Consider the following 15,509-nt stretch of genomic DNA (forward strand, 5'->3'; position numbering starts at 1 on the left):
TTAGTTTGAGGGTGAGGTTTAAGGTGAGGATTAGGGTTAGGGTGATGATTAGGGTTAGGATTAGGGTGAGTGTTAGTGTTAGGGTGATTTTTAGGGTGAGGGTGAGGGTTAGGGTAAGGGTAAGGATGTGGGTGAGGGTGAGGTTGTAGCTTGGGGTTAGGTTTAGGGTGAGGGTTAGCTTGACGGTGAGGGTTAGGGTGAAGGTGAGTGTTAGGTTTAGGGTGAAAGTTAGCGTTAGGTTTAGGGTGAGGTTTAGGGTTAATGTGGGTGTTAAGTTTAGCGTTATGGTTAGGGTGAGATTTAAGGTTAGGGTGAGGGTTAGGGTGAGGGTGAGGGTTATGATTAGCGTGAGGGTTAGGGTTAGTTTGAGGCTTTGCGTTAGGGTTCGGGTTAGTGTGAGGATAAGGGTTAGTGTCAGGTTTAGGGTGTGAGTGAGTGTTTAGGGTTTGCATTAGGTTTAGGGTGAGATTTATAGTGAGGGTTAGGGTTAGGGTTAGGGTGACGGTGAGGGTTAGATTTAGGGTTAAGATGAGGGTTAGGGTTAGAGTTAGTTTTAGGGTGTTGGTGAAGGTGAGGTTTAAGATTAGAAATAGGGTTAGCGTTAGTGTTGGGCTGAGTGTGAGGGTGAACGTTATGGTTAGGGTTATGATTAGGGAAAGCGTTACTGCTAGTGTGAGGGTTAAGGTCAGTGTTAGGGTGAGGGTGAGGGTGAAGATTAGGATTAGTGTGAGGGTAAGAGTGAGGTTTAGGATTAGTGTAAGGTTAAGGGTTAGGATTAGGGTTAGGGTTAGTTTGAGGATAATAGTTAGGGTGAAGGTTAGGGTGAGGGTGAGAGTTAGGGTTAGCGTTAGTGTTAGGGTGAGGGTTAGGGTTAGGGTGAGGGTTAGGTTTAGGGTTAGGGTGAGGGTTAGGTTTACGGTGATGTTTAGGGTTAGGTTGAGGGTTAGTATGAGGGTGAGTGTGAGTGTATGTGTTAGGGTGAGCCTGTGGGTGAAGGTGAGATTGAGCGTGAGGGTTAAGGTTAGATTTAGGGTGAAGGTAAGTGTTAGTGTGAGCATTAGTGTTATGGTGAGGGTCAGGTGAGGGCGAGGGTTAGAATGAGGGTTAGGGTTAGGGTTAGGATTAGGTTTAGAGTGACTTTTAGGTTTATGTTTAGGGTTAGGGTTAGAATTAGGGTTATTGTTAGGGTTACAGTTACGGTTAGGGTGAGGGGGAGGGCGTGGGTTAGCGTTAGGATTATGGTTAGGGGTAGGGTGAGGGTGGGGTTGAGTGTTAGGGTTATGTTTAGGGTTAGGTGGAGGGTTAGGGTGAGGGTTAGGTTTAGGGTTAGGCTTAGGGTGAGGGTTAGGGTGTAGGTAAGAGTTAGGGTGAGGGTTAGGATGAGGGTGAGCTTTGGGGTAAGGGTTAGGGTAAGGGTTAGGGTGAGTGTTAGGGTTAGGGTGAGGGTTAGGGTTAGCATGAGGGTTAGTGTGAGGGTGAGGGTTAGGGTGAGTGTTAGGGTTAAATTTAGGGATAGGGTGAGTATTAGGGTTAGGGTTAGGTTAAGGGTTTGGGATAGGCTGAGGGGTAGGCTTAGTGTTAGTTTCAGTGTTAGGTTTAGTGTGAGGGTCAAGGTTAGGGTTAGGGTCAGGATAAGGGTTAGAGTGAGGTTTAGGGTGAGGATGAGCTTTAGGTTAAGCATTAGGTTTACCGTTAGGGTTAGGATGAGGGTTAGTGTTAGGGTGAGGGTGAAGGTGAGGGTAAGGGTGAGGGTTAGTGTTAGGGTTAGTGTGACGGTTACTGTTAGGGTGAGGGTTAGGGTTAGGGTAAGCGTTAGGGTAAGGGTTTGTGTTAGGGTTAGGGTGAGGCTTAGGTTTAGGTTGAACGTTAGCGTTAGGGTGAGGGTTAGGGTTAGGTTTAGGGTGAGATTTAGGGTTAGGGTGATGTTTATTGTGAGGGTGAGTGTTAGGGTGAGGGTGAGTGTTCGGGTGAGGGTGAGGGTTAGGTTTAGATTTAGGGTAAGTGTGAACTTTAGGGTTAGGTTTAACGTTAGGGTGAGTTGTCGGGATAGGGTAAGGGTGAGGGTTAGGGTTAGTGCGAGGATTAGGGTTAGGTTAGGGTTAGTATGAGGATAAGGTTTAGGGTTAGGGTTAGGGTGAGGGTGAGGTTTAGGGTTAGCGTTAGGGTTAGGGTAAGGGTGAGTGTTAAGGTTAGTGTTAGGGTGAGGGTTAGGGTTAGGGTGCGGTTTAGGGTGAGGTTGAGTGTTAGTGTGAGGGTGAGGGTGAGGGTGAGGGTGAGGGTTAAGGTGAAGTTGAGGGTCAGGGTGAGGGTGAGGGTTAGAGTTAGGGTTAGGATGAAGGTGAGGGTGAGGGTTAGGTTAGGATTAGGGTTAGGGTTAGGGTTAGGCTGAGGGTGAGGTTGAAAATGAAGGGTGAGCGTTAGGGTTAAATTTAGGGTGAGGTTTAGGGTTAGTGTGAAGGTTAGTCTGATGATGAGGGTCAGGGTGAGGGGGAGGGTAAAATGAGGCTGAGGGTGACGATGAGAGTTAGGGTTAGGATTAGGTTTAGGGTGAGTTTTAGTGTTAGGTTTAGGGTTAGGCTGAGGGTTATTGCTAGGTTTAGGTTTATGGTTAGGTTGAGGGTGAAGCTTAGCATTGTGGTTAGGGTTAGAGTTGGAGTGAGGGTGGGGTTGAGGGTTAGGTTTAGGATTAGGTTTAATTTTAGGGTAAGACGGAGGGGGAAGGGAAGTTTGAGGGTGAGGTTTAGGGTTAGGGTTAGGTTTAGGGTGAGGGCTAGGGTGAGGGTGAGGGTTAGGGTGAGGGTTTCCGTTAGGTAAGGGTTAGGGTTACGGTGATGGTGAGTGATAAGCTGAGTATAGGTTTAGGTTGAGGGTTTGGGTTATGGTTAGGGTGAGGGTTAGGGTTGGGGTGATATTTAGGGTGAGTGTGAGGGTGAGGGTGAGGGTGAGGGTTAGGTTTAGGGTGAGGGTGATGGTGAGGGTTAGGATTAGGCATAGTGTTAGGGCTAGGGTTAGGCTGAAGGTGAGGGTCAGGGTGAGGGTGAATGTTAGGGTTTGGGTTAGGATTAGGGTTAGGGAGAGTGTTAAGGTGAGGTTGAGTGTTCATGTTCGGGTTAGGGTTATGTTGTCATTGAGGGTGATGGTTAGGGTGAGGATTAGGGTTAGGTTTAGGTTTATGGTGAGGTTGAGGGTGAAGCTTAGCATTGTGGTTAGGGTTAGAGTTGGAGTGAGGGTGGGGTTGAGGGTTAGGTTTAGGATTAGGTTTAATTTTAGGGTAAGACGGAGGGGGAAGGGAAGTTTGAGGGTGAGGTTTAGGGTTAGGGTTAGGTTTAGGGTGAGGGCTAGGGTGAGGGTGAGGGTTAGGGTGAGGGTTTCCGTTAGGTAAGGGTTAGGGTTACGGTGATGGTGAGTGATAAGCTGAGTATAGGTTTAGGTTGAGGGTTTGGGTTATGGTTAGGGTGAGGGTTAGGGTTGGGGTGATATTTAGGGTGAGTGTGAGGGTGAGGGTGAGGGTGAGGGTTAGGTTTAGGGTGAGGGTGATGGTGAGGGTTAGGATTAGGCATAGTGTTAGGGCTAGGGTTAGGCTGAAGGTGAGGGTCAGGGTGAGGGTGAATGTTAGGGTTTGGGTTAGGATTAGGGTTAGGGAGAGTGTTAAGGTGAGGTTGAGTGTTCATGTTCGGGTTAGGGTTATGTTGTCATTGAGGGTGATGGTTAGGGTGAGGATTAGGGTTAGGTTTAGGGTTATGGTGAGGGTAAGGGTTAGGTTGAGGTTTATTGTGAGGATGAGGGTTACGGTTAGTGTTAGTTTTAGGGTGAGGGTTAGGGTTAGGGTTAGTGTTAGGGTGAGGGAGAGTTTTAGGTTTAGGTTTAGGTTTAGAGTTAGGGTTAGGCTGAGGGTGATGGGGAGGGTGAGGGTGAGGGTTAGGTTTAAGGTGAGGGTTAGGGTTAGGGTTATGGTGAGGGTTAGGATTAGGATGAGGGTTAGGCTGACAGGGTTAGGATTATTTTGAGGGTTAGGGTTAGGGTTAGGGAGAGTGTTAGGGATTGATTTAGGGTTCGGATAAGGGTTAGGCTGAGGGTTAGGGTTAGGGTTAGTATGAGGGTTAGATTTAGGGTTAGGATAAGGGTTAGGGTGAGGGTAAATGTTAGGGTGAGGGTTAGTGTGAGGGTGAGGGTTAGGGTTGGGGTGAGGATTAGGGTGAAGTTTAGGTTTAGGGTTACGGTTAGGGTGAAGGTGAAGGTTTGGATAAGTGTTAGGGTGAGGGATAAGTTGAGGGTGAGGGTTAGGGTTAGGGTGAGGGTAAGGGTTATTTTGAGGGTTAGGGTGAGGGTGAGTGTTAGGGTTAGCATTAGGGTTAGGGTGAGGGCGAGGGTTAGGGAGAGTGTATGGGTTAAGGTTAAGGACAGGGTGAGGATTAGGATAAGGTTTAGGTTTAGTGTGAGGGTTTGGCTGAGGGGTAGGATTAGAGTTAGTGTTTGGGTTAGGTTTTGTGTGAGGGTTAGGGTTAGCGTTAGGGTGACGGTAAGGTTAGGGTGAGGGTTAGGGTGAGTGTAAGGTTTTGGGTTAGAATTAGGTTTAAGTTTAGTGTTAGGATGATGGTTAGGGTTAGGTTTAGGGTTAGGGTGATGGTGACGGTGAGGGTTAGGATAAGGGTTAGGGTGAGGGTTAGTGTTAGGGTGAGGGCTATGGTGAGGGTGAGGGATAGGGTGAGTGTGAGGGTGAGGGTGAGGTTTTCGTTTAGGTATGGGTTATGGTTATGGTTAGGGTGAGGATTAGGGTGAGGGTGTGGATTAATGTTAGGGTTAGGGTTAGGGTGAGGGTGAGCGTTAGAGTTAGGGTTAGTGTGAGGGTTACGGTTACGGTGAGGTTAGGGTTAGGGTGAGGGTTAGGGTTAGTGTTAGGTTGAGGGTTAGGTTTAGGGTGATGTTTAGTGTGAGGGTGAGGGTTAGGGTGAGGATGAGAGTACGAGTTAGAGTTAGAGTTAGGTTTAGTGTTAGGGATATTGTGAGGTTGAGGGTAAGTTTTAGTATGAATGTTAGGGTGAGGGTGTGGGTTAGGTTTAGGGTGAGGGTTAGGGTGAGGGTTATGGTTAGGGTGAGGTTAAGGGTTTGGTTTAGGGTGAGTGTGAGGTTTAGGGTTAGGGTTAGAGTTAGGACGAGAGTTAGGCTGACGGTTAGGTTAAGGGTTAGGGTGAGGGTTAGGGTTAGGTTTAGGATGAGGGTGAGGGTTAGGGTTAGCGTTAGGGTTAGGGTGACGGTTAGTTTTAGGGTGAGGTTGAGGGTTAGAGTTAGGGTGATGTTTAGGGTGAGGTTGAGGGTTAGTATGAGGGTGAGGGTGAGGATGAGGGTTAGGGTGAGGTTGAGGGTGAGGGTGAGGTTTAGGATGACGGTTAGGGTTAGGTTTAGGTTTAGGATAAGGGTTAGGCTGGGGGTTAGCGTTAGGGTTAGTGTGAGTGTTAGGTTTAGGGTTAGGGTTTGGGTTAGTTTGAGGGTGAAGATTTGGTTGAAGGTTAGGCTGAGGGTGAGGGTTAGGGTTATTGTGAGGGTTAGGATAAGGGTTAGTTTAGGGTTATGTTTAGGCTTAGGTTACTGTGAAGGTTAGTTTTAGGGTTAGGGTTAGGTTTAGTGTGAGGATAAGGGTTAGGGTGACGGTTAGGGTGAGGGTGAGGGTTAGGGTTAGCGTTAGGGTTAGGGTGAGGTTTAGGGTTAGGGTGAGTGTGAGAGTTAGAGTTAGGGTGATGTTTAGGGTGAGCTTGAAGGTTAGTATGACGGTGAGGCTGCGGATGAGGGTTAGGGTGAGGGTGCGTGTGAGGATGAGGTTGAGGATGAGGATTAGGGTTAGGATTAGTTTTAGGGATAGTGTTAGGGTGAGGGTTAAGGTTTGGGCGATGTTTAGGGTTAAGTTTAGGGTGAGGCTGAGGGTTCGGGTGAGGGTTCGGGTTCAGCTGAAGGTGTGGGTGAGGATTAGGTTTAGGTTGAGGGTTATCCTTAGGTGTAGGATTAGTGTCACGTTTAGGTGTAGGGGTAGGGTTAGGGTTAGAGTCAGGGTTAGGTTGAGGGTTAGGGAGAGGGGTAGATGTAGGATTAGGGTGAGGTTTAGGGTGAGTGTGAGATTTGGGGTGAGGGTGAGGGTGAGGGTTAGGGTTAGGGTTAGGGTGTGTTTGATGGTGAGGGTGAGCGTTAGGGTTAGGATTAGGTGTAGGGTGAGTTTTAGAGTTAGGTTTAGGGTTAGAGTTATGGTTATTGTTAGGGTTAGTGTTAGGGTTAAGGTGAGGGTGAGGGTGAGGGTTTCGGTTAGGTAAGGGTTAGGTTTATGGTGAGGATAAGGGGGAGGTTGAGATTTAAGCTGAGGATAGGTTTAGGGTGAGGGTTAGGGATAGGGTTATGGTGAGGATTAGGGTTAGGGTGATGTTTAGGGTGAGAGTGAGGGTCACGGTGAGGGTGAGGTTTAGGGTTAGCGTTAGGTTGAGGGTTAGGATTAGGGTGATGTTTATTTTGAGGGTGAGGGTTAGGGTTTGGGTGATTGTTCGAGTGAGGGTGAGGGTTAGGATGAGTATGAGGGTTAGAGTAAGAGTTAGGGTTAGGGTGAGGGGTATGGTGAGCATTTGGTTTAGGAATAGGTTTAGGGTTAGTGTTAGGATTAGGGTTAGGGTTCAGGTTAGGTTTAGGGTGAGGGTAAGGATTAGGGTGAGAGTGAGGGTGAGAGTGATGGTTAAGTTGTGGGTGACGTTTAGGGTTAGTGTGATGGTTAGGTTTAGGGTTAGGGTTCGGGGTAGGATGAGGGGAAGGGTTAGGGTTAGGGTAATGGTGAGGGTGAAGGTTTCGGTAAGGGTGAGGGTGAGTGTAAGTGTTAGGGTGAGGGTTAGGCTGAGGGTGAGGATTAGGGTTATTGTTAGTATTTGGATTAGGGTGAGGGTGAGAGAGAGGGTTAATGGTTAGGGTTAGGGTTAGGGTTTGGTTTAGGATTAGGGTGAGGGTGAGTGTGAGGGTGAGGGTTAGGGATAGAGTAAGGTTGAGGGTTAGGGTTAGGATGAAGGTTTGGGTGATGGTGAGGGTTAGGTTTAGGGCTATGGTAAGGGTTAGGTTTAGGCTGAGGGGGAGGCGGAGGGAGAGGTTGAGGGTAAGGGTGAGGTTTAGGGTTAGGGTGAGGGCTAGGGTGAGTGTGAGGGGAAGTGTGAGGGTGGAATTGAGGGTTTCACTTACCTTATCGTTATGGTTAGGGTGAAGTTTAGGTTGAGGGTGAGGGTTATGGTGAGGTTAAGTTTACGGTGAGGGTTACTGTTAGGCTTAGGGTGAGGGTTAGGGTTAGGGTGATGTTTAGGGCAAATGTGAGCATTCGGTGAGGGTGAGGGTGAGGGTGAGGGTTAGTGTTAGGGTTAGGTTTAGGGTGAGGGTACATATGAGGGTTAGGATTAGGAATAGGGTTAGCGTTAGTGTTAGGCTGAGGGTATGGGTTAGGGTGAGGTTAAGGCTGAGGGTTAGGGTTAGGTTAGGGATAGGTTTAGCCTGAGAGCTAGGGTGAGGAGAGGGTTAGTGTGAGGGTTAGGGTGAGGGATTCGTTTAGGTAAGGGTTAGGGTTATGGTGAGGATTAGCGTGAGGTTGAGGGTTAGGTTGTGGGTTATGGTTAGGGTGAGGGTTAGAATTAGGTTTAGGGTAAGGGTTAGGTTTTGGGTGATGTTTAGGGTGAGGGTTCGGGTTAGGGTGAGGATGAGTGTTCGGGGAAGGGTAAGGGTTCGGGTGAGGGAGAGGGATAGGATGTGGGTGAGGATTAGGGTTAGGGTTAGGTTTAGTGGGAGGGTGAGTTTAGGGATAGGTTTAGAATTAGCTTGAGGGTTAGGGTGAGGGTTAGGGTGAGGGTTAGTGTTAGGGAGCGGGTTATTGTGAGGGTGAGAGTGAGCATTAGGGTTAGGGTTAGGGTAAGTTTGAGGGTTAGGGTTAGGTTTAGAATTAGGGTTAGGATTAGGGTTAGGTTGAGTGTTACTTTGAGGGTGAGGGTGAGGGTGAGGGTGAGGGTTAGGGTTAGGGTGAGAATTAGGGTTAGGGTTAGGCTTAGGGTTATGGTGAAGGTAAGGGTTATGGTGAGGTATATTGTGAGGATGAGGGTTAGGGTTAGTGTTAGGGTTAGAGTGAGGGTTAGGGTGAGGCTTAGGCTTACATTTAGTATTAGGGTGAGGTTGAGGTATAGGGTGAGGTTTAGTGCTATGGTAATGGTTAGGTTTAGGGTTAGGGTGAGCTTGAGGGTGAATGTTAGGTTTAGCGTTAGGGTGAGGGTGACGGTGAGGGTTAGGAATAGGGTAAGTATTTGGGTTAGGATGAGGGTGAGGGTGACAGTAAGGGTGTGGGTTAGGGTTAGGGTGAGGGTTAGGTTTAGGGTTAGGGTTAGGAGGAGGTTTATGGTGTGGGTAACTTTAGGGTGAGGTTTAGGGTGAGGGTAAGGATTAGGGTTAGGGTGAGGGTAAGGGTTGGGGTTAGGGTTAAGATTAGGGATAGGGTGAGGATTAGGGTTAAGTTTAGGATGAGGGTTACGATGAGGGGTAGGTTTAGGATTAGAGTGAGGGTTAGGTTTAGTGTGAGGTTTAGGGTTAGGGTTAGGGTGAGGGATAAGTTTAGTCTGAGGGTTAGGGTTAGGGTTAGGGTGAGGGTAAGGTGTAGGGTGAGGGTTAGGCTGAGAGTGAGATTTAGGGTTAGCATTATATTTAGGGTTTTGGTTAGGATGAGGATTAGGGTTAGGGTTAGGGTGAGATAGAGGGTGAGGAAGAGTGTTAGATTTAGGTAAAGTGTGAGGGTTAGTGGTAGATTGAGGGTTAGTTTTAGGGTAATTGTTAGGGTTACGGTAAGGGTTAGGGTGAGGTTAAGTGTTATGTTTGGTTTAGTGTGAGTTTCAGGGTGAAGATTAGCGTTAGGTTGAGGCTTAGGGTTAGGGTGAGGGTTAGGGTTAGTGTTAGGGTGAAAGTTATGGTTAGGGTGATGTTTATTGTGAGGGTAAGGGTGAGGATAAGGGTGAGTGTTCGGGTGAGGGTGTGGGGTCGAGTGAGGGTGAGGGTTAGGGTGTGGTTGAGGCTTAGGGTTAGGGTGAAGGTTAGGGTGACGGTGAGGGTTAGCCTGAGGGTTAGGTTTAGGGTTAGGGTTAGGGTGACAGTTAGGTTGAGGTGTCGGGATATGGTTAGGGAGAGGGTTAGGGTTAGTTTGACGGTTAGGGTTAGGGTTAGGGTTGGTGTGAGGTTAAGGATTCGGGTGAGGTTTAGGGTGATGGTGAGGGTTAGGGTTAGTGTTAGGTTTAGGGTTAGGGTTAGGTTTAAGGTGTCGGTGAGGTTTAGGGTTAAGGTGATGTTTAATGTGATGTTTAGTGTTAGTATGAGGGTGAGGGTTAGTGTGAGGGTGTGGGTGAGGTTGTGGTTGAGGATGAGGGTTAGGGTTAGGGTTGGGGTGAGGTGAGGGTGAAAATGAAGGTGAGGGTTAGGATTAGGGTGAGGGTTAGGGTTAGGGTTAGGGTTAGGATGAGGTTTAGGCTGAGTGTTAAGGTTATGGTTAGTGTGAGGGTTAGGGCTAGGGTGTGGTTTAGGTTTAGTTTTAGGGTGAGTTTGAGTGTTAGGGTTAGATTTAGATTTAGGCTAATTTTTAGGGTTAGGGTTAGGGTGAGGGTGAGGGTGAGGGTTTGGTTTAGGTAAGGGTTAGGTTTAGGGTGAGGATTAGGGTGAGGGTGAGGTTTAGGGTGAGGGTGAGTGTTGGGGTGAGGGTGAGTGTGAGGGTTAGATTTTCGGATAGGGTTAGGGTTAGCGTGAGGTATAGGTTGAAGATTAGGGTTAATGTGAGGGTTAATGTTAGTGTTAGGGTGAGGGTTAATGTGAGGATAAGGGTTAGGTTGAGGGTTAGGGTGAGATTGAGGAGTAGGTTTAGCGTTAGCGATAGGGTGAGTGTTAGGGTGAGGGTTAGGTTTAGGCTGAGGGTGAGGTTTAGGTTTAGGTTTAGGGTTAGGGTTAGGCTTAGGGTGAGGGTGAGGGTGAGGGTTAAGTTTATGATAAGGGTAAGGTTTAGGGATAGGGTTAGGGTGAGGGTCAGGGTGAGGGTTATGTTTAGGTAGAGGGTTAGGGTTAGGCTTAGGGGTAGAGTTAGGGTGATGTTTATTGTGAGGGTGAAGGTTAGGGTGAGAGTGAGTGTTAGAGTGAGTGTGAGGGTTCGTGTGAGGGTTAGGGTTAGGTTGATGTTTAGGGTGAGGTTTATAGTTAGGGTAAGTTTTAGGCTTCGGATTACTGTAAGGGTTAGGGTGTGGGTGAGGATTTGGTTTAGGTTGAGTGTTAGGGTGACGATGAGGTTTGGGGTGCGGGTGAGGGTTAGGGTTAGGTTTAGGGTGAGGGGTAGGGTTAGGATTAGAGTGAGGGCTAGGGTGAGGGTGAGGGTGAGGGCTTCGTTATGTAAGGGTTAGGTTTAGATTTAGAGTTATGATTGGAAGAGGGTGAGGATTATATTGAGGGGTAGTGTTAGGGTGAGGGTTAGCGTTAGGGTTAGGGTGAAGGTTAGGGTTAGTTTGATGTTTAGTATGAGGGTGAGGGTTACTATTAGGTTTAGCGTTAGGGAAAGGGTTAGATTAGCTTTAGTGTTAGGGTGAGGGTTAGGGTTAGTGTGAGAGTAAGGGTTAGGGTTATAGTTAGGGTTAGTGTGAGGATAAGTGTTAGGGTGAGGTTTAAGTTGCATGTGGGTGTTAGGTTTATTGTTGGGGTTAGGGTGAGGGTTAGGGTGAGGGTTAGGGTTAGGGTTACGATTTGGGTTAAGGTGAGGGTTAGGGTTTGGGTGATGTTTAGGGTGAGGGTGAGGGTTAGAGTGAGGGTGAGGTTGACGGTGAGGGTTACGGTTAGGGTTAGGGTTTGGGTGAGGGTGAGGGTTAGGGTTCGGGTGAGGTTTACGGTTAGGCTGAGTTGAGAGTGAGGGTGAGGGTGAGGGTTAAGTTTAGGGTTAGGTTGAGGGTGAGTGTTAGGGTTAGGTTTAGGATTAGGGTTAGGGTTAGGGTTATTCTGACGTTTAGGGTTTGGGTGAGGGTGAGGTTTAGGGTTAGGTCTAGGGGTGAGGGTTAGTGTTAGGTTTACGTTGAGGGTTACGGTGAGGGGTAGGTTGAGGGTGATGCTTATGGTGAGGGTGAGGAAAAGGGTGAGGGTTAGCATTTTGATTAGGGTTAGGGTGAGTTTTATGGTTAGGGTTAGGGATATTGTTAGGATTATGGTTAGGATGAGGGCTAGGGTGAAGATGATGGTTACTGTTAGGGCTAGGATGAGGGTTAGGTGTTTGGGTGAGGGTTAGGGTTAGGTTAATGTGAGGGTTAGGGTTAGGGTTAGGGTTTGGGTTAGGTTGAGGGTAAATTTTAGGGTAAGCGTTAGGATGAGGGTGAGGGTTAGGGTGAGGATGAGGGTTAGGATGAGGGTTAGGTATAGGGCGAGGGTTAGGGTGAGGGTTAGGGTTAGGGTTAGGGTTAGGGTGAGGTTTAGGGTGTGGGTAAGTGTTAGGGTGAGCGTTAGGGTGAGGATGAGGGTTAGGGTTAGGGTGAGGGTAAGGGTTAGGGTGAGGTATAGGGTGAGTGTGAGGGTTAGGGTTAGCATTAGGGTTAGGGTGTGGGTGAGGGTTAGGGTTAGGGTTAAGTTTATGGATAGGGTGAGGATTAGGGTTAGGGTTAGGTTTAGTGTAAGGGTTAGGCTGAGTGGTATGGTTAGGATTAGGGTGAGGGTTAGGTTTACTGTGAGGTTTAGGGTTAGGGTTAGGTTGAGGGTTAGGTTTACTATGAGGGTTAGGGTTAGGTTTAGGGTGAGGGTAAGGGTTGGGGTGAGTGTTAGGCTGAGGGTGAGTTTTAGGATTAGCCTTAGGTTTAGATTTAGGGTTAGGATGAGTGTTAGGGTTAGGGTGAGGGTGAGGTTGAGGGTGAGGATGATTGTTAGGTTTAGATTTAGTGTGAGGGTTAGTGTTAGGGTGAGGTTTAGGTTTAGGATGAGTGTTAGGGTTTGGGTAAGGTTTAGAGTGAGGGTTAAGTTTAAGGTTAGTTTAGGGTGAGGTTCACGGTGAGGGTTAGGGTTAGGTTGAAGCTTAGGTTTAGGGTGAGGGTTAGGGTTTGTGTTAGGGTGAGAGTTAGGGTTAGGGTCATTTTTATTGTGAGGGTGAGGGTTAGGGTAAGGGTGAGTGTTCGGGTGAGGGTGAGGATTCGGGTGAGGTTGAGGGTTAAGTTGTGGTTGAGGCTTAGGGGTAGGGTGAGGGTTAGGGTGATGGGGAGGGTTAGGCTGAGGGTGAAGTTTAGGTTTACGATTAGGGTTAGTTTGAGGGTTAGGATTAGGGTTAGGGTTAGTCTGAGTATAAGGTTTATGGTGAGGTTTAGGGTGAAGGTGAGGGTCAGGATTAGCGTTAGGGTTAGGGTGAGGGTTAGGGTTAGGGTGATGTTTAGGGTGAGGTTGAGGGTTAGTGTGCGGGGGAGGGGGAGGGTTAGTGTGTGGGGGAGGGGGAGGGTTAGGGTGAGTGTGCAGGTGAGGGTGAGGCTGAGGATGAGGGTTAGGTTTAGGGTTTGGTTCATGGTGAGGGTTAAGGTTAGGATTAGAGTTAGGGTTAGGGTTAGGGTTATGCTGAGGGTGAGGGTGAAAGTGAGGGTGAGGGTTAGGGTTAGGGTGATGGTTCGGGTTAGTGTGAGGGTTTGTGTGATGTTGAGGGTCAGCGTGAGAGTGTGGGTTAAAATGAGGGTGAGGGTGAGGGTGAGGATTAGGGTTAGGATTAGTTGTAGGGTGAGTTTTAGGGTTGGGGTTAGGGTTAGAGTTATGGTTATTTTTAGGGTTAGGGTTAGGGTGAGGGTGAGGATGAGGGTTTCCGTTAGATAATGGTTAGGTTTAGGGTGAGGATTAGGATGACGGTGAGAGTTAAGCTGAGGTTAGGTTTGGGGTGAGGGTGAGGGTTAGGGTTAGGGTGAGGATTAGGGTTAAGGTGATGTTTAGGGTGAGGGTGAAGTTTAGGGTGAGGGTGTAGGTTAGGGTGAGGGTGAGGTTTATGGTTAACATTACGTTTACCGTTAGGGTTTGGATGAGGGTTATGGTTAGGTTGAGGGTGAGGGTGAGGGTGGTGGTGAGGGTTATTTTTAGGGTTAGTGTGATTGTTATTGTTATGGTGAGGGTTAGGTTTAGGGTTATGGTTAGGGTTCGGGTGAGGGTTCGGGTGAGGGTTAGGTTTAGGTTGAAATTTAGGATTAGGGTGAGGGTTAGGTTTAGGTTGAGGTTGAGGGTAAGAATTAGGATGTGGGTTAGCGTGAGTGTGATAGGGTTAGGGTGAGCGTTAAGGTTAGGGTTAGAGTTAGGGTGAGTGTGAGGGTTAGGGTCAGGTTTGGGGTTAGGATAAGGGTTAGGCTGAGGGTTAGGGTTAAGGTGAGTGTGTATGTTAGGTTTAGGGTTAGGGTTTGGGTTAGATTGAAGGTAAAGTTTAGGGTGAGGTTTAGGTTGAGTGTGAGGGTTAGGGTTAGGGTGAGTGTTAGGGTGAGGGTTAGGTTTAGGGTTATGGTTAGGGTTACGGTGAGGGTTCGGGTGAGGGTTAGGTTTAGGGTTAGGGTTAGGGTGAGGTTTAGGATGTGGGTAACTTTTAGGGTGAGGGTGAGGGTGAGGGTTAGGGTTAGGGTTAGGGTTAGGGTGAGGGAAAGGGTTAAGTTGAGGGTCAGGGTGAGGTGGAGGGTTAGGGTTAGCGTTGGGGTTAGGGTGATGGTGAGGTTGAAAGTGAAGATGAGGGTTAGGGTTAGGGTGAGTGTTAGGGTTAGGTTAGGTTTAGGATGAGGTTCAGGCTGAATGTTAAGTTTAAGATTAGTGTGAGGGTTAGGGTGAGGGTTCGGGTGAGGGTGTGGTTTAGGGTTAGTTTTAGGGTGAGTTTTAGGGTTAGGGTAAGGGTTGAAGTTAGGGTTATTGTTAGGGTTAGTGTTAGGGTGAGGGTGAGGATGAGGGTTTCGTTTAGATAAGGGTTAGGGTTAGGGTGAGGATTAGGGTGAGGGTGAGGGTTAACCTGAGGTTAGGTTTACGGTGAGGGTTAGGGTAAGGGTTTGGGTGAGGGTTAGGTTTATTGTGATGTTTAGTGTGAGGGTGAGGGTTAGGGTGAGGGTTAGGGTTACAGTGAGGGTGAGGGTGTGGGTGAGGGTTAGAGTTAGGGTTAGTTTTAGGTTGCATGTCAGGGTAAGTGTTAGGAATAGGAATAGGGTTAGTGTTAGGGTTAGGCTGAGGTTGAGGGTCAGGGTGAGGGTGAAGGTTAGGGTTAGGGTTAGTGTTAGGTTGAGAGTTATGGAGAAGGGTAGTGTTAGGGTTAGGGTGAGGTTTAGGGTGAGTGTGAGGCTTAAGGTGAGGGTCAGTGTGAGGGTTAGGTTTAGGGTTAGGGTTAGAGTTAGGGTGAGTTTGATGTTGGGGGTTAGGTTTAGGATTAGGCTTAAGGTTAAGTTTAGTGTGAGTGTTAGTGTGAGGGTGAGGGTTCGGGTGAGAGTGAGGGTTAGGATGTGCATGAGGTTTAGGGTTTCGGTGAGGATTAGGGTTAGGATTAGGGTGAGGGTTCTGGTGAATTTAAGTATTAGGGTGAGGTTTAGTGTGAGGGTGTGGGTGAGGGTTAGTGTTAGGGATAGGGTGAGAGTTACGGTGAGTGTTAGGTTTAGGGTTAGGGTTAGGGTGATGGTGAGGCTTAGGGTTAGGGTGAGGTTTAGGGTTACAGTTAGGGTTAGTGTGAGTGTGATGGTGAGTGTTAAGGTTAGGTTGAGGGTTAGAGTTTGGGTGAGGGTGAGGGTGAGTGTTAGGATTAGTGTTAGGATTAGGGTTAGGCTGAGGGTGATGTGGAGGGTGAGTGTAAGGGTTAGGGTTAGGATGAGGGTTAGTGTTAGGGTTAGGGTTAGGGTTAGGTTTAGGGTGAGGTTTAGGGTTAGGTTTAGAGTTAGGCTGAGGGTTAGGGTTAGGGTTAGTGTTAGGGTTAGGTTTAGCGTTAGGGTAAGTGCTAGGGTGAGGGTAAATTTTAGGGTGAATTTTAGGGTTACGGTGAAGTTTAGGGTTAGGTTGAGGGTTAGGTTGAAGGTTAGGTTTATGGTTAGTGATAGGGTGAGTGTTAGGGTGTGGGTAAGTGTTAGGGTGAGGGTTAGGTTGAGGGTGAGGGTTAGGGTGAGGGCAAGGGTTAGGGTGAGGATTTGTGTTAAGGTTAAGGATAGGATGAGGATTTGGGTTAGGCTTAGGTTTAGGGTGAGGGTTAGGCTGAGGGGTAGGGTTAGGGTTAGGGTGAGGCTTAGGTTTAGTGTGAGGGTTAGGGTTAGGGTTAGGGTGACAGTAAGGGTTACAGTGAGGGTTAGGGTGATTGTGAGTTTTAGGGTTAGCATTAGGTTTAGGGTTAGGCTTAGGATGAGTGTTAGGGTTACGTTTAGGTTTAGGATTAGGATGAGGGTGAGTTTTCGGGTTAGGGTTAGGTTGAGGCTTAGTGTTAGGTGTGGGCTAGGGTGAGGGTCAGGGTTAGGGTGAGGGTGAGGGTGAAAGGTGAGGTTTTTGGTTAT

The sequence above is a fragment of the Dipodomys merriami genome, unplaced genomic scaffold, assembly GCF_024711535.1.
Source record: "Dipodomys merriami isolate MVZ:Mamm:240054 unplaced genomic scaffold, mDipMer1.0.p SCAF_54, whole genome shotgun sequence".
In the NCBI taxonomy this organism is placed as follows: Eukaryota; Metazoa; Chordata; class Mammalia; order Rodentia; family Heteromyidae; genus Dipodomys; species Dipodomys merriami.